Consider the following 27,857-nt stretch of genomic DNA (forward strand, 5'->3'; position numbering starts at 1 on the left):
ATACATGACTTGATTTGCATTTAAAAAGATCCCTCAGGCTACGGAAACTTCTAGAAGAAAACATAGGCAGTACGCTCTTTGACATCGGTCTTAGCAACATCTTTTCAAACACCATGTCTGACTGGGCAAGAGAAACAATAGAAAAAATAAACAAATGGGACTACATCAAACTAAAAAGCTTCTGCACAGCAAAGGAAACCATCAACAAAACAAAAAGACAACCTAACAATTGGGAGAAGATATTTGCAAACCATACATCTGATAAGGGCTTAATCTCCAAAATATATAAAGAACTCATGCATCTCAACAACAAAAAAACTACCAACCCAATTAAAAAATGGGCAAAAGACCTGAACAGACATTTCTCCAAAGAAGATATACAGATGGCCAACAGACACATGAAAAGATGTTCAAAATCACTAACTATCAGGGAAATGCAAATCAAAACTACAATGAGATATCACCTCACGCCTGTCAGAATGGCTATAATTAACAAGACAGGAAACAACATGTGTTGGAGAGGATGTGGAGAGAAGGGAACTCTCATACACTGCTGGTGGGAGTGCAAACTGGTGCAGCCACTATGGAAAACAGTATGGACATTCCTCAAAAAATCAAGGATAGAACTACCATATGATCCAGCTATTCCACTGTTGGGTATTTATCCAAAGAACTTGAAAACACCAATTTGCAAAGGTACATGCACCCCTGTGTTCATTGCAGCGTTATTCACAATAGCCAAGACTTGGAAGCAACCTAAGTGCCCATCAAGGGACGAATGGATAAAGAAGATGTGGTATATATACACAATGGAATACTACTCAGCCATAAGAAACGATGAAATCCAGCCATTTGTGACAACATGGATGGACATTGAGGGTATAATGCAAAGTGAAATAAGTCAGAGGGAGAAGGTCAAATACCGTACGATTTCCTTCATTAAGTAGTAGATAATAACAACAATAAACAAACACATAGGGACAGAGATTGGATTGGTGGTTACCAGAGGGGAAGGGGGGAGGGAGGAGGGTGAAAGGGATAATTCGGTACATGTGTGTGGTGATGGGTTGTAATTAGTATTTTGGTGGTGAACATGATGTAATCTGTGCAGAAATAGAAGTACAATGATGTACACCTGAAATTTTTACAATGTTATAAACCAATGTTACTGCAATAAACAAAAAATTAAAAAAAAAAAAATAAAGCTCCTCTGGAGATGCCAATGTGTAAAAAAAAAAAAAAAAGATCCCTCAGGCTATGGATGAAGAGCAGAGTAGGGAGGCCACTTTGGAGGCTATTGCTGTACAGGGGAAATAAATAGTAGTGGCTCAGGAAAAGATTGATATTGAAGGAAACGAGAGAAGCGGATGGATTTGAAAGATATTTAAGGGTTGAAATCAACAAGACTAGGGATGGATTGGGTGTCGGGGGGAGGCGAGGGAGAGGAAGGTATCAGGGATGTCTCCTAGGTATGTGGCTTGAGTATCTGGATATAGGGCATTGCCAACCCTCAATCAGGGAACGGGAAGGAGGCCCAGCAGCCTCACTGTGCCTCCCTATATGCCTCCTTTGCTGTACTTACTGCCATAAACAAATGATAAGTTGTGGACCATAGCTCTTCCCCATAATGATGACAAATGAAGGGGTTGAAGCTACTTCCCAGCAGTCTCCGAGAGAGTGCCGTGAATTCCCTTTCTGAATTTATCAATATAAAACGCGTTAATGGATATTAATATTAGGTCATGGTAAATATGAATTCAGTTGTATTTGAATCTATCACCAGCTGCTAGGAGAGCGTCACTATCGTCCTCTTAGATTTTCAATACATAAAGCATAAAGGCTTTTAAAAATTTCCTCTATGCAATGTCATCATTATGCATTCTGACGAGAGGGAGTATATTTTGGAGCCATCGTGAACGATAATAATCATAATACATTTTAATTTATGAACAATCCATGCCTGAAGGCCTCTTGGCATTTAAACAGGAAACAACTAAGAGAGTAACTTATAATCAAACAAGGCAATATGCCCAAATAAATAAATCCCAGAGTTGGTCCATAAATAAACGCCTATACCCAGGAATGGAAATGCTATATGTGAAACTGGCAAAGATTAAAAAGAAAAGTCAAAATTATTCTTCTCACTTGGAAGTATCCTGCAGTCGTGCGAGCTAAGTACTAGGTTAGAGCCTGGACCCTTGGCTATTTTGCATACATCTGTTCTGCCAATCATCTTTTGCTAGCCTCACAAGAGAAGCATCCGCGTGCCAATTCTCAGCTTACCTTGCAGCAAGAATACAGGCCTGAGAACTAAGGCTCCACCAATCAGACGTACCAGTCGGAGACTCGGCTTCATCTGAGCCACCTGAGAAAACACCTGCGTGTAGCGTTTCCAATTTTTCCGGTGTGTTGGGTGGCACAGGCCTTGCTTTCGGTGCAGCAGAGGCAACGGGGGATTTACCCCAGTGGTTGCCAGGGGAAATTCCTGGTGCAGAAGTGGCAGTGGGGCAGAGAGAGAGGTGGCGCCCTCTGTTGGTCAGAGAGGCAGCAGCTGCAATGGTGAGTTCTGACCTGGCGAGGTGCCTTAGGTGACTTAGGCCTTTCTCCCAGAAACTTAGCCTCATGCTCGCCCTCCAGCCCTTTCACCAAGTCTCTGAATTACTCGGTGTCCTTCCCGACTCCTCGCTGATGAACACCTGTATCATCTCCACCTAGCTTCGATAAGAGGGCACCTTTTACTTTATCCCTCTGTGTGTGTGTGTATTTTTTATTTTACTCTTATTTTCTACTATACCACTTGAAAGTTGCCGACCTCATGAGACTTTACTCCTCAATACTTCAGAGTGCATCTCCTAAGCATAAGTATAATCTCCCCCACAATACTGTTATCAAACCTAGGAAAATTAATATTAATTTCATAATACTATCTGGAATACAGTCTATATTTAAATTCCTCCAGTCTGAGAATATATTTATAATTTCTTTCCAAAACAGGATCCAATCTAGTTTCAATATTATAATTGGTGGTTATATCTCTTTAGTCTCTTTTAGTCTAGAGTACTTCTAACTTTTAAAAATTTGTTCATGACCTTGAATTTTTGAAGGGCAAACCAGTTGTCCCATAGGCTCTCTTATGTTCCTGATTAGTCTAATAGTTTCCTCTTTGTGGTGTTTAATTTATTCCTCTCTCTTCTTGTATTCCCTGTAACCTGAAGTTAGGGCTGGAGTCCTGATGAGATCAAGCTTACATTTTTTGGCAAGTGTATTTCATAGTTGGGGCTGTGTGTACCACATACTGGTAGAGTGTTCCACTGTTGGTGATGCTAGATTTGATCACTTGGTTAGCGTGATCACGGCCAGATCTCTCCATTGTAAATATGTGGTTTTTTCCTTTTGCAAGTAATCTTGTAGTAGGTACTCTGTGCTTTACCTACTATGAATATCCTGTTCTACAAAAACTTTTCACCTTATGATTTTTGTATCCACTGGTGATTTTTGCCTGGCAATATCTTTTTAACAGACTCTTTTTCTCCTTTGTCAGCCCAAATTAGTCTCCGTTGCTTACAACTAAGAACTCTGACTTATTAAGTCACCTCCTATTAGTAAGAAACAGCATGGAATCGGAAGACCAGAGAGCTAGTATTGGCTCATTAACGGGCTGTGTCACTTTGAGCAAGTGCTTGGTCCTGCATGTGGCTCTGACAGAACCAGTCCCAGGGCACTGTCCTGAATTTAGCCAATGTTTTACTTCTCCCCCTGAGTTCCATGACTCTTCCCATTTATGTCCTTCTTTTCCTCTGCCCCATTTTCACATCCAGGGAGTGGTGGGGCAATGGGAAAGGGGAGAGGGAATACCATGGGATAAGGGCTGAGGAGTTCTACTACACCCCACACAAGGCTGGCCCAGACAAGCCTAAGAAATCTGGTTGCTCCAGTTCTCAGGCACTGGCCACCTGATTCAAAGAACAATGCAATGCAAGCCGTCTCTTAGGGGAATTCACAGCTTCGTGGACTATAATGGAGTAGCTTTTTTTGGATGCCTCCGTATGGATTTCTCGCTTTCAACTCAATCTGTCTCCTCCACTGTGAGTTCCTTGAGGGAACTGAAGCACTGACACACAGTGGACACATTTAATGTTATCAAGTGGGTGTTGAATAAATACCAACTCATATATCAAATATATCACCCATAAATTTACACCGTTCTTGACCCTTTTCTTGATCTCAAAAGACAATGCTGTCATGAGGTGGTACATTACATGTAGCAGAATAAATTGAGACATGAAGTGGTCAACTCAGTTGCCCAAGTTTCTAGTCAATGGCAGAAGTAGAAGTCAGTTTCCAATTACTGGATAACTTCCCTTCGTCATAACTAAGTACTGTGAAAACCCATCGTCCAGAACTGGCATGAAGAAGCATACACCAGGTACAGCCCATTTAGACCTTGGAATCTTCACTCAGACCACTGCCTGTATGAAGCATTTCTTATACTGTAGCCACCTGCTCACCTCCAAGCCATCATCCCACAGCTGAACCAATAAATAACAGAGCATCCAGGCCTCATCGGGCTGGGTGGAGGTGACCCCAAAGGTCCTGCGCCTGATTGCCAATTCCCGTAGATGCCCTCAGTTTTTAGTGTAATTGATGTGTCATAGGCTTCCTCCTATGATTTGTTATGGCCTCATTGATTAACAGGGGGCTGACAGAGCCCAGTGTTTTTCTGCTGTTCTCTCTGGCAGGAATGTTTGTTCAGCAAACAAGAAGGCAGGGGCTCAAGACTCTGCTTCCTCTGGTGTCTCTCCTCCCTCTGGGCGTCATGGAATCAGCCAGGGCGGGATTAACCTGACAGGGGCTTGGTGACGTGGGTCCCATCATGGCTGGTTCTTATAGTTTCCAAGAGGAATTGTTGAGTGGCCTCCTTCAGTCTTATAAGTAACTGGAGGCTTCTAAGAATTTATGAAAAGTTACTGGTATGGAAGACCTGACTGGCTTTGCTAGAAAAAACAAAACAGAATAAAATATAATGTAGCCTGTTGGCAAAATGAATCAATGGTGATCACAGACAGAATAGTTTTCACTGGAGGTGTGTGAGAAGGGGCAGGAATAAACTGCGATGATGGAAAGGTTTTGTATCTTGATCTGGGTGGTGGTTACACAAGTATATATACATGTGTGTGTGTGTGTGTGTGTGTATGACAATTCATCGAGATATACACTTGGGATTTATGCACTTTGCTCTGCGTATGCTGTAATCTTATTAAATTTCTTCTTAAAATATAGCCTATAATGGAAAGAGTACTGTATTCAGGGCCGCCTTCTTCTCATTGTTCATGTCTTGGCTGTCTTCACTTCTTCAGAGAGGCAGAAGTAGAGCAGCCCACCCTCCCCTCTACACTCTATCCAATTACCTGGTTAATTTTCTTCATTGCACTTATCACCATCAGAATGTAGCTTATTTATTAATGTACTTATTGTCTATCTCTTACCACTAGAATGTAAATCACATGATGGCCATGCTTTTGATTGTCTTGTTTGCTGTGGAATCCCCGGCAGGAAATATATGTTGGTTGCTGACTGACTGAGGCAGAGACACTTAAGCTGATATTAGGACTCTGTTAGAGTGTTATAGGATGTTACAGGACGAGCGTTACTAAAATAAGATCAGGAGATCAAATGATGCTCAAGGTAAAGACTCAGGACTGTGGCCATGACTGAGTTAGAGTTCACCAGGCCAAGGTCGAACATATAAGCCAGAAAACAGTCATGGTCAAAATCAGGAATGAGTGGTCATCAGACCAGCTACAAGGGCAACTCAGACGTGCTGGCCCGACAGTGTATACTCCAGCCAATGAATGGTCATAAGGGGTTGATCAGTTTAGGGGTTTGAACCTGCTTCCTGAGGTTGGAAGAGACCCGTGGTTCTCAACCAGGGCAGTTTTGCTTTCCAGTGGATATCTATCCAGCAATGTCTGGAGACATTTTTAATTGTCATAATTAGGGGGAGGAGGACCACTGGCATCCAGTGGGTAGAGGCCAGAGATGCTGTGAGACATCCTACATTGCAGAGGAAGTCCACCCTCACTCCCCACCATAACAAAGAATTATCCAGTCCAATATATCAACAGTGCCCAGATCGAGAGACCCTGGAGTAGAGGATAGGGCAGACCCTACCTGAAGTGGGGAGAAATTGGGATCTCTGCTTTGAAAATGTATGAATACTGTGGTCTTCCACTGTAGGAGGCAAAGTCCACAAATTTCCCAGAGGAAAAAAGAAGTCTGTCCACAAGCATTCTATCCATATTCTATTGTATAAAATATTCTATCTTATGGATATCCCTTTGTCCACAAGCACAGGCTGTAGAGGCTGACCAGTACTTAAATGTATTTTACAGTGGTATTCTGGAATTTAAAACCTAAAACTAGTTTGAGTTTTCCTCCCTGGATGAGCTCCTAGCTACTGGCAGCGCTATCTGACCACCAGTCATTCTTGGGCTCCAGGCCAATTTCTTTAATGAATCTCTCTAATTTAATTCGTATTTTCCCACCTCTCTATTAAGTACCACCCAGGCTCATCGAGCCTAATATTTGAACCAAACACATTTAATGACTGTCCCCTCATTAAACATTACAAGCTCTTTAAGGTCTTGGCAGATGGGTGCCCCATTTGATAACCTAGCGCCCTGGCAAAGTCAATAGCCAGTGCCAAGTTCATCCCTCTGCTTCCCGTCTTTACAGCTGGGGCTGGAGCCTTGTGGGTGAGACAGGCTTTATCACTGGGGAAGCGTAGGTTTTCCAGGCCAATGGATTCAGCGCTCTGGCTGTATCTCATGCCTTGACACTAGATGTCAGCGAAGGGTAATTGTTGTCTCAATTTAGAGGCCAGCTCAGGTAGCTTCTGGCACCCTCGGTTCATGTTTTATAGCGAAGGTGAAGTATGGCTCCGTTCCCACCGCACACATATATTACAATAAAAGGGGATATCGGTGCCTAGTGTTTTTAAAGGCTAGTCATAAAAGATGAATAACGAGGCAGTTTAAAGCTAAAAGACAGCTGCCAAGCTCAATGGCCATGATGGATGCCGAACACCCAGTGTGGAGAAAACCCATTCCTTCGAGACCACCATCCAAAAAATTAATTACTACAATTCAGCATCTTTAAATGTGCCACTTAATATACTGCTACCATAATTAAATTTCCAGCCCTGTGACCTTGAGACCATTTCCTGAGATAATAAATGAGATCAAGGTTTAATCGATGCGGATGCAAGTGGAAACTGTCCAAGGATGCAAAGAGCCTCGTGCTGTGAGTCAAGGTTGGGGGGCGGGTCTGGAGTGGCCGAGGTGGAGCGCCGCTCTGCCACAGTGTGGAGTTTGTCCTTCTGTGACAGGGGTGGCTCCTAAAGTTTCTGTGTTTGCCAATCAGGGCAGCACAGTGAGGTGGAAACAGCACTGAATTGGGAGCCAGGGGGCTGTGTTGCTAAAATTCTGTTTGACCTCAGAGGAGTCACTTCTCCCTGGGCATTGGAGGCTGTGCTCTGCAGAAAGAAGGACTAGACAACACACTCACCACAGTTCTTTCTGTAATTTTGTGTGTGTGTGTGAGGAAGACTAGCCCTGAGCTAACATCTGATGCCAATCCTCCTATTTTTTTTGCTGAGGAAGACTGGCCCTGGGCTAACATCCGTGCCCATCTTCCTCTACTTTATATGGGCCGCCGCCGCAGCATGGCTTGACAAGCAGGTGCATTGGTCCGGGCCCAGATCTGAAAAATGAGAACCCCGGGCCACCGAAGTGGAGCTTGCGAACTTAACCACCACGCCACTGGGCCAGCCCCTGTAATTCTTTTGTTGAGCTGTGTGAGAGAAACATGTTAGCTGCCTCTTTCCCTCCTCCAACAGCACACCTCCCCTCACCAGCTCTCCTTTAGAAACTGTATGGGAAGCAGTTAGGTTTCTCTGCCAACTACCAGGGGATTACGGGTGGTGATGGGTGGGGGGGTGAAGGGGTTTGCTAGTGTCTCCCCCCCTTGGAATGTCACTGTCTTTTATTATTATTATTATTATTATTATTATTATTATTATTATTATTATTATTATTTTGTGAGGGAGATCAGCCCTGAGCTAACATCCGTGCCAATCCTCCTCTTTTTGCTGAGGAAGACCGGCTCTGAGCTAACATCTATTGCCAATCCTCCTCCTTTTTTTCCCCCCAAAGCCCCAGCAGATAGTTGTATGTCACAGTTGCACATCCTTCTAGTTGCTGTATGTGGGAGGCGGCCTCAGCATGGCCGGAGAAGCAGTGCGTTGGTGCATGCCCGGGATCCGAACCCCGGGCCGCCAGCAGCGGAGCGCGTGCCCTTAACCGCTAAGCCACGGGGCCGGCCCTGGAATGTCACTGTCTTAATAGCCAGGTCCTGGAGGGCTATGGACACCCCCTTGTCCAGCTAACTTAGGGCAGACTTACTTCTTTGCCAAGTGAAGGGTTAATTCTCAATGGAAGAGCACAGAAAATGGAAGGTTTTTGTAAAGAATCTGGCTAACATAAAAGCCAAAGGCAGGTTTAAAGAGTGGGGTCACATGCGGGCAGAGAGCTGTGAGTAAAAGGAAGAGTGGATGATCCTAATCTGTGCTTGGGGCCTGGGGTAGAGTGCTCCCACATTCTGTTTCAATTAGAAACTACTGGACGCCAATGTGGCACCAGGAACTGAGCTCAAGGCTGGTCCTTGCCCCCAGTTTGCTCATAGCACTTTAGGGAAATGTGAAGAAATCATTGCACAACAGTGTCACAGAGTGATAACAGAAATATGTAAGGAATTGCTGACGTGGGAGGAGCCTTATCAGCTTTGCCTTTTTTTAGCCCCCCATTCCCAGCAGCCCTTTTGAATACTACCAGTTGATTGGTCTTTGTAGCAGCGCCCTCCTCCACAATATTTGTTTGCATTAACGCAGGAACGGGACTTCTCACCTCTCTACAATTTATTTCACTCTGTCAAGTTTTCCAAAACTAACTAAACATAGAATTTCTCCTCTCTGCTCCTTTACCATGAGCAAACATGTGCAGGTGTGAATCAGAGCCTCACTGAGCCCAGACCTGGTGAGGACCCACATGGAGTACTGTTTTCAGGATGGACTCAGCATTTTAAGAGTTACAGTTTATTCTTGATAAACTGAGAAGTATCAAGAGGACAGTGGCCAGCATGGCAAGGTGCCATCTCCTCATGGGGAAATGACAGAAGGAGCTGAAATGTCTCTGAAGAGACTTAGTCACTAGGTTCAAACATCTGAGACACTGCGATGGGTTGGCTGCTTCTGGCTGTGGTTCAGTTTCTCAAGGATGTACCACTCAGGAAGGATCCCCAGGGGTCATCATCCTAGGACAGGGTGCTCAACCTGGGGGGATGACAGAAGGTGCCAATTTTGACATATATCAAGAGTATATGGCCTTTTCTGGCTATAAGGCCACTCCTCCCATTGGATGTGAATCAGCTCCCTCCCTAACAGGACAGGTGCAGCTCAGGTTGTGGGAACTTGTGCAGGGGGTGGGGTGGAGTGGGGTAGCATTAAGCCCAATCTCAGGCCGTGCTGGCTAACCCAGACTTAAGTTGGAGGACACTGAAATGAAGCCTGTCAGCTTCCTGTTTAAATGCTGCCTTCATGTGCAAACCTCATTTACACGTGCTATTTGGCAAAGGAAGTGGCTGTATTATGCTGTTGGGGGCTGAACTGGAACTGATGGTAGAAGTTCCAGGGAGACAGATTTCTGTTCACGTGAGGGAAACATCCCAGTAGGTGGAAGTACTTGAACACGAAAAGACTCCCTACAAGCAGTGGGTGAGCTCCCCTTTTCGGGAAGCGTCTGCCAGGCTCCTTCAGAAGGAAAACCTACACTAGGTGGGAGGTTGGATGAGCTGATTTCTAAGGCCTCCTCCAACTCTCCAGTTCTGTGATCTGGTCACCTGGGGTCTTTCCATTGAACAAATATTTATTGAGCTCTTACAGTGTGACACGCACCGCCTATTGAACACCTCTTGTACATCACTTCAGGTCTTCTCAGACTCGCCTCTTGTGCCAACCACAGCTGCGGCGCCCAGTTCTCTGCGGACTTCAACCAGCTGTGCGTAGAGACAGCCTGGACAGGGCTTCACTGCAGGCCTGCATCACGGGCCTCTTGCTTCCGGCTTCTGCTTCTCTGAAGCTGTGTCATTGGACGCCCAGAGAACCCACTTGGCCCTCATGCCTGTGTAACCTGGAACGGCAGGAGAGTTAAAGCTCCATGAGACACCCTTGACCAATGGGGGATGGGGTTGATGGATAATGCTTCCCCCTTTCTTCCTCTGAGCAGAAGGGCCTGAGACACATTTCACAAGGCTCCTCAGAAGGTCCTGTAGGACCTACCTGTGCCCTGTAGCAATGGTCAACGTGATAATGTGACATTTTACTGGCTCTCCCTCCTTCCCTGTTCACTCTCTCTGCTCTTCACTCTTGCCCGCTGGCATCACACACCACAGAACTATTCACTGTTCTGCTTAGGGGAAGTTCAGGCTAATATCAACTGTAATAGGTTATAGGAATATGGTATTGATCAAAACAAATGTGGCCTCTGCCTTCGTGGGGCTTATAGTTTATGATCCCTGTTACTATGAAAGCCTATATTTCTAATTCATTAGTGAGGACAAGGAGAAATATATATGCTTGGTCGGTACATATTCATAGGGTTTTTGATATTTATAAAGTTCTTCAAAGGGACCTCTATCAAATAATCTTTTTTGAAATTTTACATTATAAACTAGCATTGCCATTTACAGTTCATCATCAAAGACCCTGAGTCACAGAGAAGTGAACCAACTTGTTGAAACCTATATTCATTTGGTATGTAATATGATTTAAGAAATTGGGAAATGTGTTTTCTAGAGTCCTTTTCAGTTTGAAGGGTCTGATGTGAGCTTCGTGAGTTGTTTTAAATTCTTTCTTTATGTACTTTTTTTGAGGGATATTTTCCTGTATGCTGCTATTTGATACTAAGTTGGTTTGGAAGTTTTTCTTTGGCATTAAATGGAATATTATTAAGTTTCTCATAAAATACGACATTTTTGTAATTTGAATTTTTTGATACGTAATATATTCACATGATTCAAGCTTCCCATTCCTTCCCTCCATCCCGCCCAGTTCACATTCTTCTCATGAGGAAACCAGTTTTTAGTTTCTTGTTTATTCTTCCAGAGAATTTTTCTGCATATTCAAGCCAACACACATGCACATATTTTTCTTCCTGTTTTAATTTTATTTTTTTGAATGATAGCATACCCATGTATGTTTTATGAATCTTGCTCTTTTCTCTTAATATATCTTTGAGATATTTCCATTCCAACATATAAATAAATTCATCATTCATTTTTATAGCTGTATAATATTCCATTGTATGTATACTGCAATGAGCAATTCTGTACAAATATCATATTCATGCAGGCAAGTATATCTGTAAGACAAATTTTCCAGAAGAAGTGCTATATCAAAGGACACGTGCATTTTAGTTTTGATATCCATGGACATATTGCCCTCCATTGGCCTGTAGCACTGCCAACAATGTATCAGAGTGTGCTTGTTTAGGCACTAAAATGATTTTTTTACTTTTTAAAAATTAATAAATGACTTTTTTCTTTTGTGACGAAGATCAGACCTGAATTAACATCCATGCCAATCCTTCTCTTTTTGCTGAGGAAGACTGGCCCCAGCTAACATCCATGCCAATCGTCCTCCACTTTATGTGGGACACCACCACAGCATGGCCTGACAAGTGGTGCGTAGGTGTGTGCCCAAGATCCGAGCCCAGGCTGCCAGCAGTAGAGGGCGCGCACTTAACCGCTACACCGCGGGGCTGGCCCCGACTTTGATATTTTTAATGGAGGTTAAATGAGTGAGTGAAATCAATCTTAATCTATTGTGAAACTTATATTTTCAACAAAGAAAAATTGTAGTCAATATTATTCCAAAACAGAAGTCTACAGAGAATATTTTATGATCTGAGCCCTGAAGGTAAATTTCTATTCCCATTACGGGTGGATTCAGAGGTATCTCCTCCAAAGACAGAATGCTCAGGCTTCTGATGTTTCTTTTCTGTTCCTCTGTGGCTCAGTTAAATGAGCTTCTCAGCTCCCCCGATTGCTAGGAAGAGAGGTTCTCTCTGTTGCATGTCGCAATGGGCTGCAATTCAACTAGCTTTCCTGTCATCACATACCATGAACCCTGCCCTTCTCTCCCTCTCCGGGAACGCTCCCTGAACTAATTTGTTTCTTCTGGGACATTTTCTCTGACTGGGTGCATTCCTATCAGTGACTACTTCCTGTTTCAATTCTTTCTCATTGATTTTCCTCTCATAGTTAGTAGGCTCTTGAAGTTGCTTTAACCTGTATTCCCTATTTCTCCAGAGAGTTCTAACCCTTGCTTAGTTCATTTATCCAGTGTTGATTTTTGCAAGTCGACCTAGCAGTTCTTGTTTAATAAAGATTTTAGCGTATCTCAACAAACCATATTTATGTGTGGTCGTTCTTTCCCCAGCCAGGAGTAACGTACCGTCATGTTGAGGATGGGGCTCCCTCAAGGCAGTGTGGGCTTGTGAGTGGTTGGTGCCCAAGGAAAGGAGCCCCATGGAGCTAACTGGGGTGGCTTGCCTTTTGGCCTTCGGAATTTATTAGCAGAGGCTGCTACTTTTATAGAGCAATGGTCATTTGCCAGGCACTCTACATTCGTTAGCTCGTTTAACCCTGATAATGAACTCATGAAGGAGGTACTGCTATTAATCCTATTTTGCAGATGAGGAATCAGAGGCTTAGAGAGTTTAAGTTACTTACCCAAGGTCACAGCTCACACAGAGCCCAAACTCAAAATCTGGTCCCAACCCACCTCTGGGAACGTAAGGGGACACTTTGAACATGCATCAAGATAGTCAAATCTGAAGTTTCCCACCCCCTCATTTCTTGACATACTTTCTCCCTTCTGCATTTGGTTGAAAAAAACACAAATTCTCATGGTTTCTCTCCCTCTTCTTTTGTTTTTAAATTACTACCATATTGTTCTCTGTAGTGGAAAAGACAAAGGAACAAGCAATCAGCACTTGCCTTGACTGGTACTCAACTTGCTCCTTTGTATCCTCATCTCCATGTCTGTCATGTGCAACCACAAAAACTATTTCCAAACTCGTGGGGAGATAATGAGAGTACACACTGAAACATGAAGGGAAAGAAAGAACAAAGTGTAAATCTCATCTTTTAGAGATACATTGTTGGAGTCAACAAATGTTTACTAATCTCTAACCCCATGGCAGATAGATAACGGCACGAGTCCTTATTTCAATGAATTTTAAAAAATCTATTGGAGCTGGGTAGAGATAGTTATATAAGTGACGATGACGGAAGATGAAAACAAGTGTTTACATCTTGCAAATCTCTCTCCATCACCCTGTACTGCATCTCTCGTGCATAGACTTCTGTAAGCAATCTTATTCAAAGCAAGATTCCTCTTCCTACAGGAAGTACTTGTGAAGAAAGAAAATAAACAAAATTGGGTTCCAAATTATTTGCTAGTGGGGTCTTTGCAACATTGCCTGGATTTACTTCTCTTTAGTAAATAAGGGTGAGATGTAGAAAGATTAACGAAGGATGCCAACCATAGTATATTGCCTTCTCCACTACCTTAAAAAAAACAAAACTATGAGGGAAAAATCGTGCAAGTAAAAGGTTAAAAAGATGTCCTATCAAGGAATAAAACTCATCTCCAAGGAATCCTATTACTTTATAGTCACACCCGTTGAACTTTGGGAGCTGGTTCTATAAGCCAAAAACCCTATGCCTCCCAAAATAAAATAAAGAAAAACCTGAGAAATTCTGTCACTACTTTCTTTCAATATATCCTGAAATAAGCAGAAAAAACAGGTGAGAAAGGAATTTACCAGATGATGGCCCCAAACTCTAGCCATCATAAATCATAAATAGATAAGACCACGGATGGGGAAGCAAAAGCTGGGCATGATCTAGCTAGAAGCTTAATATGGAAAGGCCCAAACCCAAATGTCAAGAATTAGTCTGACTTTAAAATTTTAAATTGTTTAATTATAGGATTGCAACAGTTAAATTTAGTCAACCAGAGAAGCCCTTAAGGATCTGAGTGCATTGCTGTAGTGACCTTGAACAACTTCTAGGAACACATTCTTTTTCCCATCTGCTGCTTAGGTAGCCTGTGCTGTCAGCAGAAACCCCAAGATGGCATTCTTGCCTTATTTTTCTAAATGACTCCTTTGGTTCAAAAACAAAACCAAACCCCTTGAAATCCTCACAAGGTTGGGTGACTTGATTTGGTGGGGAGTGGGAGAAAGTGACATTCTTTCTATTTCCTAATAATCAGCAGAAAAGGCAGATGCCTACTGGATATGATTTTAGGTATGCCACAGAAAAAGGTCCTTGTTTACAAGCATCTCTGCCTGCTGGTCAGCCATGCTGCATGCAATGGGCTTTTGAGACCCTCTTTCTATGTATTATCATTGAGCTTATAGGAGGCCCCCTTGTCGACATCTAGGAGTAGCGGGACAGTAAGTCATTTTCAGCCACAGATAAGAAGACTGGATGTGTTATCTATCTAGCAGGGATTTGAAGGAAGAGGACATAGAAAAGGTAAACTTTGGCTGAGCCAGAGATTGAGGGGAAACAGTCACTGCTAACCTTTTAATTCCATTTTATAGTTTAGAGCCTCTGTTCACCTTTTATCTTATTTTAATCTTCCTAATAATCCTGCATGATGTAGCAATATCACTATTCCTATTTTATACAAGATAAAACGCAGTTCAGGGAGAGGCTCTGAATTGTCGAACATTGTGCAGAATAACATAAAGCAGTTAGGCCATTGGGATGATGTTGGCGAGAGTCAGAATGAAAGTCACCACTTCTCTCTTGTGTGTATGTGGCCCCTCTCTCCCGGGCAGCTGCTTCCCACTGATGTTTAAACACACTCAAACCTCTGCCATCATTTGCTTTGTTGTTAAATCCAATGTACGTGTTTCAGTCTCAATTCTCTTGATCTCTCAGCCGAAATTGACACCACTGATCATTCTCTTCTCCTTAAAACTCTTTTCCCCCTTAATTCTGAAATACTGCACTTTCCTGGTTTTCTAGCTTCTGGCTATCCCATTTCAAGTCTCCTATGCAGACTTATTTGCCTGTACCCAACCATCATGTGGAGAAGTTCCTCCCGGTCTCTCCTAGTTCTTCTGTTCCTTTCCCTTTATCTCACTCATACATCTGCATTGTTTTAATTACCAGTGACTTGCAAATTTAAATCTCCAGCCCAGACCTCTCCTCCGAGCTCCAGACCTATATAGGCAGCTACTCAACATCTCTGCTTGGCTATCTCAAAGGCACCTCAAATCCAGCACAGCCAATACCCAGACTCAAACTGACTCCTCTCCTGTTTCTAACTAGGTAAATAGTGCCAGCATCCAAAACGTTGTTTAAGTTAGTGTTTGTTCAGACTTGTCCTCCACCCTTTTCTCTTCTTCACCTTCTATAGCCAGTCCATCACCAGGTCTTCTTGACTGTGTCTAAATATCTCTCAAATTTGCCCAATTTTCATCTTTGAATGATGCTGCTACACTAAATCTAAGCCACCACCACCTCTTGTCCAGACTTCTCACTAGTCTCCCTATACCACTTGGGCTTCTCATTAATCTCCACAATGAAGTCAGAGTAGTTTTTTCAGAACATGAATCTGGTTATGTTCATCACTTGTTTAAAATGCGTCAGTGGCTTTTTATTGCCCTCGTGATGAAGTCCAAAATCCACGTTTTACAAGGTCCTGAAGGTTTGGGTTTTGCCAGCCTTTCTAGTCTCTTCTTACACCTTCAGCCTCTGTCCCCAACCTCAACTTGTTTGATGTGTTTCATCTCTATTCATTTTTTCTTGCTCCCAGGCCCCCACCTGTACCATTTCATTTGCCAGATCTCAGATCAAGGGTCATCTTCTCAGGCAAGGCTCCCCTGACCCCCTCCTCCCTCCCACTCTAAGTCAAGTTCCTTCGGTATTATCCACTTTTGAGAAATGGTTACCATCCTTCAAAATACTTATCTCAGTTTGTCACTATGCAGTGCATCCAAGGATGTATTGCATCCTTGACACGGTTGTTTGATTAATGTATATCTTCCCTGTTATTTTCTAGGCTTGGTTTCTGCTCACCGTTTTAATGCTAACTACAAACACAGGGCCTGGCATATAGTATGTACTCAGTAAATATTTGTTGAGAGACTGAAATATGAGAAAAGAATAACAAGAACAACTTCATCTATTTCACTATTTTACCCAGTTCAAACCATACTATAGATTTTCAGGGAGAGCTAATATTATCTATTTCATACTTCCGGGGTCTTAAAGAATAACTTCCAATTTGGTTACTTTTTAATATCATCAAACAAGTCTCATAGTTGTTTTTAAACATAAGAAACAAGATGATATAACTAGTACACCTGAAATTTATACAATGTTAAACCATAAACAAAAAATTAAAAAAAATAATAATAAAGAAAAAAAAAGATGGTATAACTCTAAAAATAAATATCTGTTCATTGGAACTCGTATTTCTCTTAAGTAGACATCCAGATATATTCCATAAGTTATCAAGTTAGGTTTTTGTTGTCAGGAAAAGGAGAAAATTCCATAGGAAGAAGCCCTTCTTGGAGAAGATGAATTTTCTTGCCCAAATCAGAAGAGAGCTGACTGAATGCCAGTTGCTGAGAGGATTCATGAAAATTTCCCTATTAAAATGTAACCACTAGAAAGTGGACTGAGGAGGAAATGGAACTGCAGAAGGAAAAAAGCCAAGTTAGATGGGGCTAAAAGTCTCTGAAACTCATCTATCTCAGGAAAGTATCATGATGATCAAAATACAAATGTTATAATGATATAAAAATACCACACAAACATAACACATCCTATAGATTTTCCTTAGGGCCAATCCGAATAAAGCTTTTAAAACTAAAGAAGCTAAAATTGGTAAGCATATTCTTCACACTAAATCTAATAATTGCTAAATCCAATACTTGCACTTGAAAAACGACATGGTTCCTCTGAAAACAAATTTGTAATTAAGAAAATGTGACATTTCAGTGGACTGTCATTTTTATTATAAACTTATACATTGTGTTCTCTCCAAAAGTACCTTATGGTTATGTTTTTACACCCTGGCTTGCTGGGAACATGCGATGTAATTTATTCAAGCTACTTGTTGATAGCTGGATGTTTTAAAGAATTTACCATTTGGGTGAATTCACCAACAAATTGGTGGGTTATTTCCTAAACCGATTGTTTGTGTAGAAATTCAACTGATATGTTTTAAAGCTCTGAAGTATATAGGAAAATTAATACCTGACTATAAACAAAGAAACTGATGATGGATAATTCATCTTTTGCATTTACTTGTCATGTTTAGTCATCAAAGTCCATTCACAACTAAGAAAACTAAAGAAATATTACTTTTATTTCTTAAAGAAAATAGCAGCTCTAACTTTTGATTCATTTTCAAGACAAATTGAGAACAGACACAAAATCTCAGAGATGTATTTTTAAAGGTAGAGCTTTTTCATTAGTCTAATTTGGGATCTCCGGGATAAACAAGATATTTTACATATGCTGCTAGAATAACTGACAGTTCAAGCTTCTGTGTGCTATACTTGTTAAAATATTTGCATTCAAAAGCAAAGTCAGAATTGTAGCTCAAGGCTATATGTATATCTTTCTTAAGGAACATAAGACATAAATAGCATTTTGAATTGTAATTATTTTGAAATCATAAATTTAAAGATACAGACCTGCATTTTTAAAAAAGAGGACATTGTCTTCTTCGTTCAAGTTTTTTCACTGTGTGTATGTGCCACACACTGTGGCAGGTATTGGACAGGTATTGGATATAAAAGTAAGGTTAAGTGCCTGTCCTTAAGAAGCTTGGAGTCTAGTGGGGGGATACTGACTGATAATTGCAGTGCAGTGTAAAAAGTACTGCAATTGTCGTAAGTACTGGGATTCTGGGCGCAAGCAGAAGAGCCCTGTGCTGGTTATTAGTGATATTCACTGAGATTCCAGGTCTTTTCCTTTCTGGCACATGGTAGGATTGCACTTCTTCACTTCTTTAAAGTTAGGACTGACTTATTTTGGCTAATGAAATATGAGTGGGAGTAACACAAGTCATATGTAGGTGGAAAGCATTTTTCCCTCATGGTAACTGGCTGTACTCCATATGGGGGAGGCTCTATTGGGCTTGGACCCCGAGGGGGAATGATACGGAGCAGAGCCCACAACTAACCTTCAATGGACATATAATGTGCATTAGAAATAAACCTTTATTTTTTTTAAGCCACTGAGATTTGGAGGATGTTTGTTATTGCAGCACAGCTTAACCTACACAGACCACTACATGCTTTACTCCAGACTTGGAGAATTAGAAAAGTTTCCCAGTGTGCATAAAGCTAAGCTGAGACCTGAAGGATGAGTAAGAGCTGTCCAGGTAAAGAGTCGAAGGGAACAGTGTTCCAGAGATAGAAGTACATGCAAAGACTTGGAGCAGGATGAGAATTCAGCATGTTCTGGGAAGAGGTTTTTTTTTTGTGTGTGTGAGGAAGATCAGCTCTGAACTAACATCCATGCCAATCCTCCTCTTTTTGCTGAAGAAGACTGGCCCTGGGTTAACATCCGTGCCCATCCTCCTCTACTTTATATGGGATGCCGCCACACCATGGCCTGACAAGCGGTGCATCGGCGGTGCATTGGCGCATGCCCGGGATCCGAACCCAGGCCGCCAGCACACCATGGCCTGACAAGCGGTGCATCGGCGGTGCATTGGCGCATGCCCGGGATCCGAACCCAGGCCGCCAGCAGCGGAGAGCGTGCACTTAACCGCTATGCCACGGGGCCGGTCCTGAGGTTGTTTCTTTTTTTTGTTTTTTTGTTTTTTTTTTTTTTTACAACTGGCGTGTGGAGATCCAACAGAGCTATCGGAGATTACTCCGAGTAGGGCTAATAGTAATTGCTTACAAGGATAAGATTCCAAAGGATTTCTGACAGGTTTATTTGGGCTCTTGGACTAGAAAGGAGAAACGAAGAACCAAATTGCTGTGGACTAAAATAATGGTAATTGTCCTTTATGGAAAAGTCACCTGCAAAGTACAAAGCAGCTGTCCTCTTTCCAGAAGAGGTATTTATATTCCTTATTCACTTATATCCTTGCCTCAGTTTGTACTTACTTCTTTACACATAGACTCAAACGAATTTTTCATCTTTTCTCAGTCAGTTATGTCTATGTCTTTGCATGTCTACTAGATTGTAAGCTCCTTGAAGGCAGGGCCCATGTCATGTTCATTTTTATGCATTGTAGGTACTCAATAAATTCCTGTTAAGACAGCTGCCATTATTTTAGTAATCTAAAAGCAGATCATGGCCTTGGCTAGCTTCTAAATAACTACTTTAAAATGAAGATAAATCCCCATGCACAGCTGGGGATATTTCCACTTAAAAATGCTCCAGAAACATGCTGAGGTCTTTTGATGACAGTGAAGACTGTGGACTCCTGGAATTTGCTTCCCAAGACCTAGATTTTAGGGCTACCGCTTCTTGGTTGTGAACCTTGGGTTTAACTTGCGCAGTCGTGGTTTCCTAACTTGTGAACTGCATGGAAAGCCTGCCCTACTCACCTCTCAGGTATACTGTGGGACCCAAATGACAACTCTAAGAACTTGAAAGTGCTCTACAAATAAGATGTGATATCTGTGGTACTGCTGTTAGCAGCATGATTCTTGGATCATTAGAAGTGGGTATAATGCAAAGCCTGTGCAGTCGATTAGACCTGGGTTTGAATTCTTTCTCCTCACTTAGTAGTTGCATAATCTTGGTCAAGCAAAAAAATCCCAGCATATCACCAATTTCCCACCAATTTAAGCTAAAATACTTTTCCTACACAAATATTCTTAGAGAAGAAGCCTGGCATATTAGAAGGCCATTGAGCTTTGAAATCTTACAGGCAGCATTCAAATCCTATCTCCACCACTTATTAGCTATGTGATTTTGGCTAAATTAATTAACCTCCTAGTGCCTCAATTCCCAGATCAATAGAATGGAGATGGTATCACTCAGTGTCCCAAGGTTAAGAGACAACTTGAAGTAGCAAGTGCTGACTTATTATGCCTTTGAAATGTTAACATACCAGTTTACCATAGAGCAAACTTCATCCCTAAAAATTCTGAATCCAAGCTATTCATGGAAAAGGTGCAGTAACACTCAGCTACTTTTAAAAGAGCCCCCTTCCCTCATCCCAAAATAGCAAAAATGACTGAATAATCTTAAAGCTAACCTTAGGTCAATTTGTGACTCACCAGATCAGACCAGATTCCTATTTACCTGGAGTTATTCAAGGCAGCTCATGAGACTGCACACTTTCCTCATCTTCTCTTTCTCTTTCCTTTCCAAGGAATGACAATGACTTCTTGTTCCCAGGGCTGTACAAGGAGTTTTAGAAGAAAAATAAGAGCTATGGGCCATATTCCAATAAAGATCATAGCACTACATGGACAAGACAGTCAAATTTTTGTCTGTTTTCTTAAGTATGAAATCTTGGCCCAATAAAATTGCTCACTGTGGTCATTGTCATCGTCCATCCAGCTGGCTGCTGGATTAACTCTGCTCTAGAGCAGGTAGAAGAACCAGGCCTGCTGAGAGGAGCAGATTCACCAGTGTGCCAAGCATCTCCTCACACACAACCTCTGAGGTCTGTTCTTGATGCAACAGCATAAGTGAGCTGTTTGGTAGCCCCTGGCTTTCCCTGTGAGTGTGGTTTGTGCACAGGCAGCATCGGTACCTCCTGGGATCTTGTTAGGAAGGCAGACTCTCGGGTCCCACCCCAGACCTGCTGAACCAGATCTGCATTTTAACAAAATTCCTGTGCACTTTAAAGTTTGTGAAGCACTTGGCTACAAAACCTAAATAATGCCTGATGCCAGGTGCCAAAGAGAGCTATTCTTTAGGACTTACTGTGGAAAAAACCCCCAAATCTCTTCATTAAAATTCTTTTTTTTGTGTGTGTGTGTGAGGAAGATCGGCCCTGAGCTAACATCTGCCAATCCTCCTTCTTTTGCTGAAGAAGATTGGCCCTGGGCTAACATCCGTGACCATCTTCCTCCTAAAATTCTTAAACCAGACAGGATGGTCAGTTAAAGAAGCACTGATCTCTCTGCCCTGCCACACGTGTTCTATTCCAAGTGTCATAAAGATACTATTCACTTTCTAACAAAGGATCTTCATATTTCTAGAATTGTGTAAAATCATATAACAAGGCAGTTGCTAAAATGTAAAATAACCTTCCTTTTCTGTAACTATTGGTTTTGGCTGGTAGAAGTCATGCATACAGTCATATTTCAGAGAAATTACCATGCCTTAATGAGAACTTTAGGTTGAAGGAAGACATTTCAGTCAAATGATAGTGAAATTGATATGATCAAAATGAAATATGTGGCATATTTATCTAATCAGCTAGAGCTGCAATCTCTAACCATAGTCATTTGCAGCTCAATCAACTCATCTAGTCATTATCAGCTAATGATACAATGAGTGATTACCCCCACATTGAGATAATAAGTGAGTTCATGAAAATCAGCACTTCTATTATAAAGTGTGACAGGTAGGTCTGAAAATAAGGTCTTTGAATGCTGTTAGTGCCTGGCTTACCTGACAAAAATTTAATAGGAAAAAATGGAACTGCATAGTTATAAGACAAGGTACAACCCTTTTGGAAAGCAACTTAGCAATTTTTATCAAGAATCGTTAAAATGTTCACGCCTTTGGACAATGTAAATTTTTTTTAAAAATTTGATGTAATATCAGATTTTCAAAAATTGCAATTGGAGTACAAAGAACTTTCCCTATACCATTTGAGAGTAAGTTGATATGATACCCTTACCATCCTTGAATATTTAAGGTGACTTTCTTACAAAGGTATACATTTTCCTACATAACCACAATACAACCATCAAAATTAGGAAATTAACACTGATACGTTACACCTGTCTTGTCCTCACACTCTATTCAATTTTCGTCAATTGTCTCAATAATGTCTTTGTAGTAGAAGGATCCAGTTCAGAACAATATGCTGCTTTTAGTCGTCATGGCTCTTTAGTCCCCTTCAATGTAGAGCAGTTCCTCCTTCTTCCCTTGCTTTTCACGGTCGGTCATGGCACATTTGAAGATTACAGACCAGTTATTTTGTAGATGGTACCTCAGTTTGGGTTAGTCTGCTGTTCCCTTAAGATTCGATTCAGGTTATACGACTTTGGTGAGAATATCACAGAAGTAACGGTGTGTTCTTCTCATTGAATTCCATTAGGTGGCACATAATTTTTATTAGTCTCAATCCTAGTTATATTAACTTTAATCACTTCGTTGACGTGGTATCTACCAGGTTGCTCCACTGTAAAGTTATTCTTTTTCCCTTTGTAATAAAGGAGTTACTTTGAGATGATATAAATATCCTGTATCTCACCATTAATTAATTAATTTATATCATTTGTTTATTTAGATTAGCATGAACTCATGTATTCCGATTTTATTCAATGGGTTTTAATCTGTTACCTCATTATTTATTTTGCTGCTCAGATTGTCCTAGATTCAGCCAGTGGGAACTCCTTCAAGTTGGTTTCTGTGTTGTTTTGACATACTCTCACAATTTTTTGAGCACTTTCTCTCTTTCAGGCACAGGATGTTTCAGGCTTATCTTGTATTTTTCCTGAACCAGAACTGGAATCTTCTATTTCTCCAAAGAGCCTTAGTTTCTTTTAGTGCAGAATGATATTTAGAAACCAAAATCTGAGAGCTAGACGTGCTCAATGCACAGTGACACTGGGAGTCATGACTCCCAGGCCTTCTCAGTATGTTACCTAACCAAGTGGGTTCGCCTCCTGGTGAGTTAAATAAAACTCTATACCAGTGGAAGTTGTCTCACAAAGTAAGTTATATTTGCAGCAAATAGAAGGCCATGCAGAATCATTTCCAAAGTCATGGTGTCCCCCAAACAAAGGGAAGCAAGGACCTTTTATTTTCGATGGGGAATGAATACTCAAAAGGGAGAGGTGGGTATTCGCTTGCGCAGGCTCAGTAGGAAAACATGCTTTCACATGCACTGCAGGTTAAAGTGATAAGGCCGAAGCTCCTCCTGGAGAGATCTTAGCATTAAAAATAAGGCAAAGGTCGTGGGCGTAGCTCTTGGGGCGAGGCTTGGTCTGGTTCAGCGTGATTGGCAGTTGCATCTCCTTAACATAATAAAAAGGGAAAAAAACAATTTGGAAAAACAGCTAAATGCTTCCCAATCCACCCTTGAGTTCCTTCGTGCACCTAGTCAGTGACTAGTAGACAGAGCTAGGAAATGAATAGATATATGTATATTTATCTCTATAGATAGCTATATAGAGATATGCATAGGGGCATTTATATCTATTTATTAAACTGTGAGTACAAACAGATACTTCTAATTTGAATCCAACACCACATGGTTTGTTGTAGTTTTCTTCTTTTCAGTAATCCCCTTCTTTCACAATGAGAAATCGAACTCTCGTTATTGTTAGTGTGGGGGAAGAGGGAGAATCCCCCTCTGCCCTTTTCTTTAAGGTTCTTATGGCTGGCCAAATAATTAAAAGACAGGTTAGCAGGAGAAAATAAAATAAAGTTTAATAACATGTATATATGGGAGAAACCAGGGAAACCGAGTTTCTCAACAAATCGCAGAGATTTTTCACCTTAAATAGATTTAGATAAAGACAAGGGAGGATGTTGGGGTGGGGAGGAGAGAGCTATGGGGGATTACCGGAAAGCACAGCACAGCAATCAAGGGTATACAGATTTAAGTCCTCTCCTTCTGTACTGATAAGAGTTTCCAGAGATAAGCTCATCCCCCACTCTTCCCAGTACAGAGAGGGAGATACCTTTACAAATGTAAATGTTTGGTAAACAGAACTTTGATAAGAATGGGTTAGTGAGGACCCTGCCAGTCTGTCCATACCCAGAGTTAAATTCCTTTAGGCAGTTAGTGGAGGAGGTCAAATGTCTGTCAGAGAAAATAATCAAGGTAAAGAGATATATTTTGGAGTGGCCAAATTTTGATCACCCACATTAGTATATTTACTTATTTGATGAACCCACTTGTGTGTGACCAATCTCCAGTCACTGCCACCACGCTTCTTCCCCACAATATCACCCTTCCGGTCCTTCTCTCAGCCTCTAGTCCTTCCCTACCCCACCTACTATGCTTTACCCCATGTAATTGCTTTCATGTCTAGCATACTTAATGTGTTTGGAGTTCAATTTCCTTATTTTCTGGGAATTTTAGGAATATTTAATTTATAGGACCTTATTTATCTCTATAAGCCAACCAGAACAGAGTTTCTTTTAATTTAAAAGACTTTATAATTTAATTTATTAATGGCTGCAGAGATAGGAAAACATTTCATATTCACACTATGAGAAGTAAAGGACTTTCTGAATTATAGACACACAGACACACATATATAGAGAGAGTGTATATCTTTAGTTCTACAAGTTTATTCATGGGTTAATAGTAAGATAGCAACACAAAAACTCACAGGTCCAGATATCATAGAGCTGTTCACTCTCTTGGTAAGAATGAAATTCTTAACTGATTCAAGCTAAAATAGACAAATAGAGAAACAAAAAAGACTAACATCCTGGATTCTCTATTTTTTCACCCCACAGAGAATAGACCTCTATGGTCCATTAATCCATTTACCCATATTACTGAATAGTCAGACCATAAAGTCAAATTCCACTGATTATTGCTGCCATCATAACTTATTCTTCCTGTGTGAACCAGAAAGAAAAACAAAATGCAAAATTAGAGGAGAGAGAGGGGAAAAAATCCCTACAGAAACATAGAGACAGAAAAGTTCAAGTTTTATTGCTGCTTAAGATTCATTTCTCAAAATCAAGAAAAGATGTATCTGATTTTAACTCACCCCCCCACCCCCTGGCTCCTCCTAATAGGTGTACCTCTCTGGCAATGCAGTTTACCTGGCTCTGTCAGAGCATCTTGGTGGATGACCTCCAAACTGTTAAAGGATAATTTAAAAAGAAGAAAAGTCATGACTCCTATACAAATACAAAATGAACGTGTCAAAGATTTTTTTTTTTAATTTATTTTTTTCCCCCCAAAGCCCCAGTAGATAGTTGTATGTCATTGCTGCACATCCTTCTAGTTGCTGTATGTGGGACGCAGCCTCAGCATGACCGGAGAAGCGGTGCGTTGGTGCGCGTCCGGGATCCGAACCCGGGCCGCCAGTAGTGGAGTGCGCGCACTTAACCGCTAAGCCACGGGGCCGGCCCATGTCAAAGATTTTAGTTAACTTATTAATTAATGAGGCAGTAAGATATTATAACCCATTTCTATAATGGCTTTTAGAAAAGGGAAAGAAAAAGAAGAGAAAGAGATGGAGGCAGAGAAAGAAGAGCTTACTACATAATTTTAGTTCTGAGATGTTGTCCAAAAGAAAAATCTAAATTAAGGATATAATTTTATGCATAAAGATGTTCATTCAGTGTTATATTTAATAGATGAAAATTGGAAGCAACTTAATTGCTCATCAATAAGGAAATGATTACGTGATGGTAAATACATAGATTATTAGGCAGTTACTAAAAATGTCAGTTGAGGACCACCTAGTGAAGAGGGTAATTTGAACACATGCATTGAATCTAACTCAGAGCAACAATAGCTGAAGGCAAGAGTGTGCTACGATTTCAGTGACCATATATTCCAGTTTACCTGGGACAGTCCCAGTTTACCCTTGTTATCTTATAATTCTTAACTTCCTTTTTTGCGTTCAAACGTGTCTCAGTTTACGGCTGGCACCGTGGCTTAGCAGTGTGGGAGATCAAGATTTGGCCACCCTGAAATATATCTCTTTACCTTGATTGTTTTTTCTGAGGGACATTTGACCTCCCCCACTAACCGCCTAAAAAATTTGACATGGTGGCTCCTTCCTGGAACAGATCTTCTATCATGATGGCTGTAAAGATAATGTAGGATAGAGGTTACAATAGGAAAGGCACCAAGCCTCTTTAATGAAAAACTCTGTCTCTCCCTGACCACATTATCTATAGATGACCCTGAAAAGAATTGTCTTCCTGCCCTCTGAAGTCCCAGGCCACTACCCGCCCCCAACACGCTCCTCACCTTTAGCTGCAATACTTAAGCAAGCAGCTTAGACAGAGGGACGAGTTGCTCATTTCTGAGTTTCTCCCATGTATACATGTTATTAAACTTGGTATTATTTTCTCCTGTTAACCTGTCTTGTTAATTATTTGGCCAGCCATAAGAACCTTAAGGAAAAGGGCAGAGGGAGATTCTCCCTCTTCCCCCCACAGCGGTTAAGTGCGCCAGGTCCGCTACTGGCCACCCGGCTTTGGATCCCAGGCATGCGCCGACGCACTGCTTCTCTGGCCATGCTGAGGCTGCGTCCCACATACAGCAACTAGAAGGATGTGCAACTATGACATGCAACTATCTACTGGGGCTTTGGGGGAAAAAAAAAAGGAGGAGGATTCGCAATAGATGTTAGGTCAGAGCCGGTCTTCCTCAGCAAAAAGAGGAGGATTGGCATGGATGTTAGCTCAGGGCTGATCTTCCTCACAAAAAAAAAAAAAAAGTGTCTCAGTTTAGACGATAAATTATTTGGTCACTCTAGCTATCATTGGTTGGCTGGGGGAGTGGAGATCAAATCTCCATCTCAGTAATGTTTCTGGGAAACATCCTAGACGAGGAGACCACAAATAATAGGAGTCTTTCTGCAGTGTTTATATCCAATTTTCATGTACTATGTACATGTCAGGACAGTAGCTGCCACATCATAAGCACTCAAAAATTTTAGCCATTATGGTTATTATTATTACGTATGATGTGACTAGACAAGCTGAGCAGATATAGGGTACTGCTGTGGCTGACTCTTTGTAAGGGTAACCTTAGATTCGGGGCACTGCCTGGAGTACACTGGGCTGCCACAACTAAGACACAGACAAAACTTATAGGCACAGAGGTGAAGCTCGCTGCTGTAACTACTCCTGCTATCGCTCATTCATTATTTTCCATTGGCTTCCAGACATAAATAAACTACAGCAAATCTAAAGTTTTTCTTTCTCCATTTATTGTTTAGATAGAGATCTCAACAATTTGCACCCTCACCTGAACTCATAAAAGCAGACAAGCACGGATCTTGTGAAAAACCACTGAAAAGACAGAGCAATTCAAGAAAAGGAGACAAATCTTTAGTAACCAAATTTTCTCTTATTATTGAAGCAACAGGATAAAACTGTAGAAGATTTCAAATAAATTTTCTTATCAAGATTCAGGAGGAGTGTGAATCTGTAAAGCTAGAGAAGACAGGAATAGAGCACTGTGAAGAAAATGCAGCCCAAGAAAGATGTTACAGAGATGAAAAAACGTGAATGCTGAATTAAAAACTAAAATGGAGGCAGCAAACTACAGACTGTTGTAGGAAATCAATAGCTATAGAGGTTTTCCCCTGACTTAGAGGAGATTTATGAGGAGAGAAGAGATTGACTTTCAAGAGGGTTACCATAAATTCAAAATATGTATGTTAGGAATTCTAGAAAGAGAAGACAGAACAGACAGAAGAGAAGTAACAATCAAAAACATAATAAAAGACAACTTCCACCAGTTGATAAAAGACTTGAATATTCAGAGCAAAAGGGATAATGGAGTGGTTGGCAAATTAGTGAGGAAAGTCACACCTAGACATGTTTTATATTTGCAAAAGAAA

At 41.3% G+C, this 27,857-nt stretch overlaps 1 long non-coding RNA gene across 6 annotated transcripts in view; it reads right to left on the bottom strand.

Annotated features, from left to right (window-relative positions):
• Positions 1–1,041: 1,041 nt before the first annotated feature.
• LOC147917570 (uncharacterized) overlaps positions 1,042–27,857 on the bottom strand; it is a 115,401-nt gene continuing 88,585 nt past the window's right edge. For 5 of the 6 annotated variants that reach the window (XR_015550930.1, XR_015550929.1, XR_015550933.1 and 2 more), the window contains 3 exons: positions 20,422–23,321; positions 13,114–13,218; positions 9,396–10,244 (listed from right to left, as the gene is read on the bottom strand). This is a non-coding gene — a long non-coding RNA (uncharacterized LOC147917570). The other variant, XR_015550931.1, reaches the window with a different exon arrangement.

This window comes from Ceratotherium simum, chromosome 3 (genome assembly GCF_057802395.1).
Source record: "Ceratotherium simum simum isolate JZ-2026a chromosome 3, ASM5780239v1, whole genome shotgun sequence".
In the NCBI taxonomy this organism is placed as follows: domain Eukaryota; kingdom Metazoa; phylum Chordata; class Mammalia; order Perissodactyla; family Rhinocerotidae; genus Ceratotherium; species Ceratotherium simum.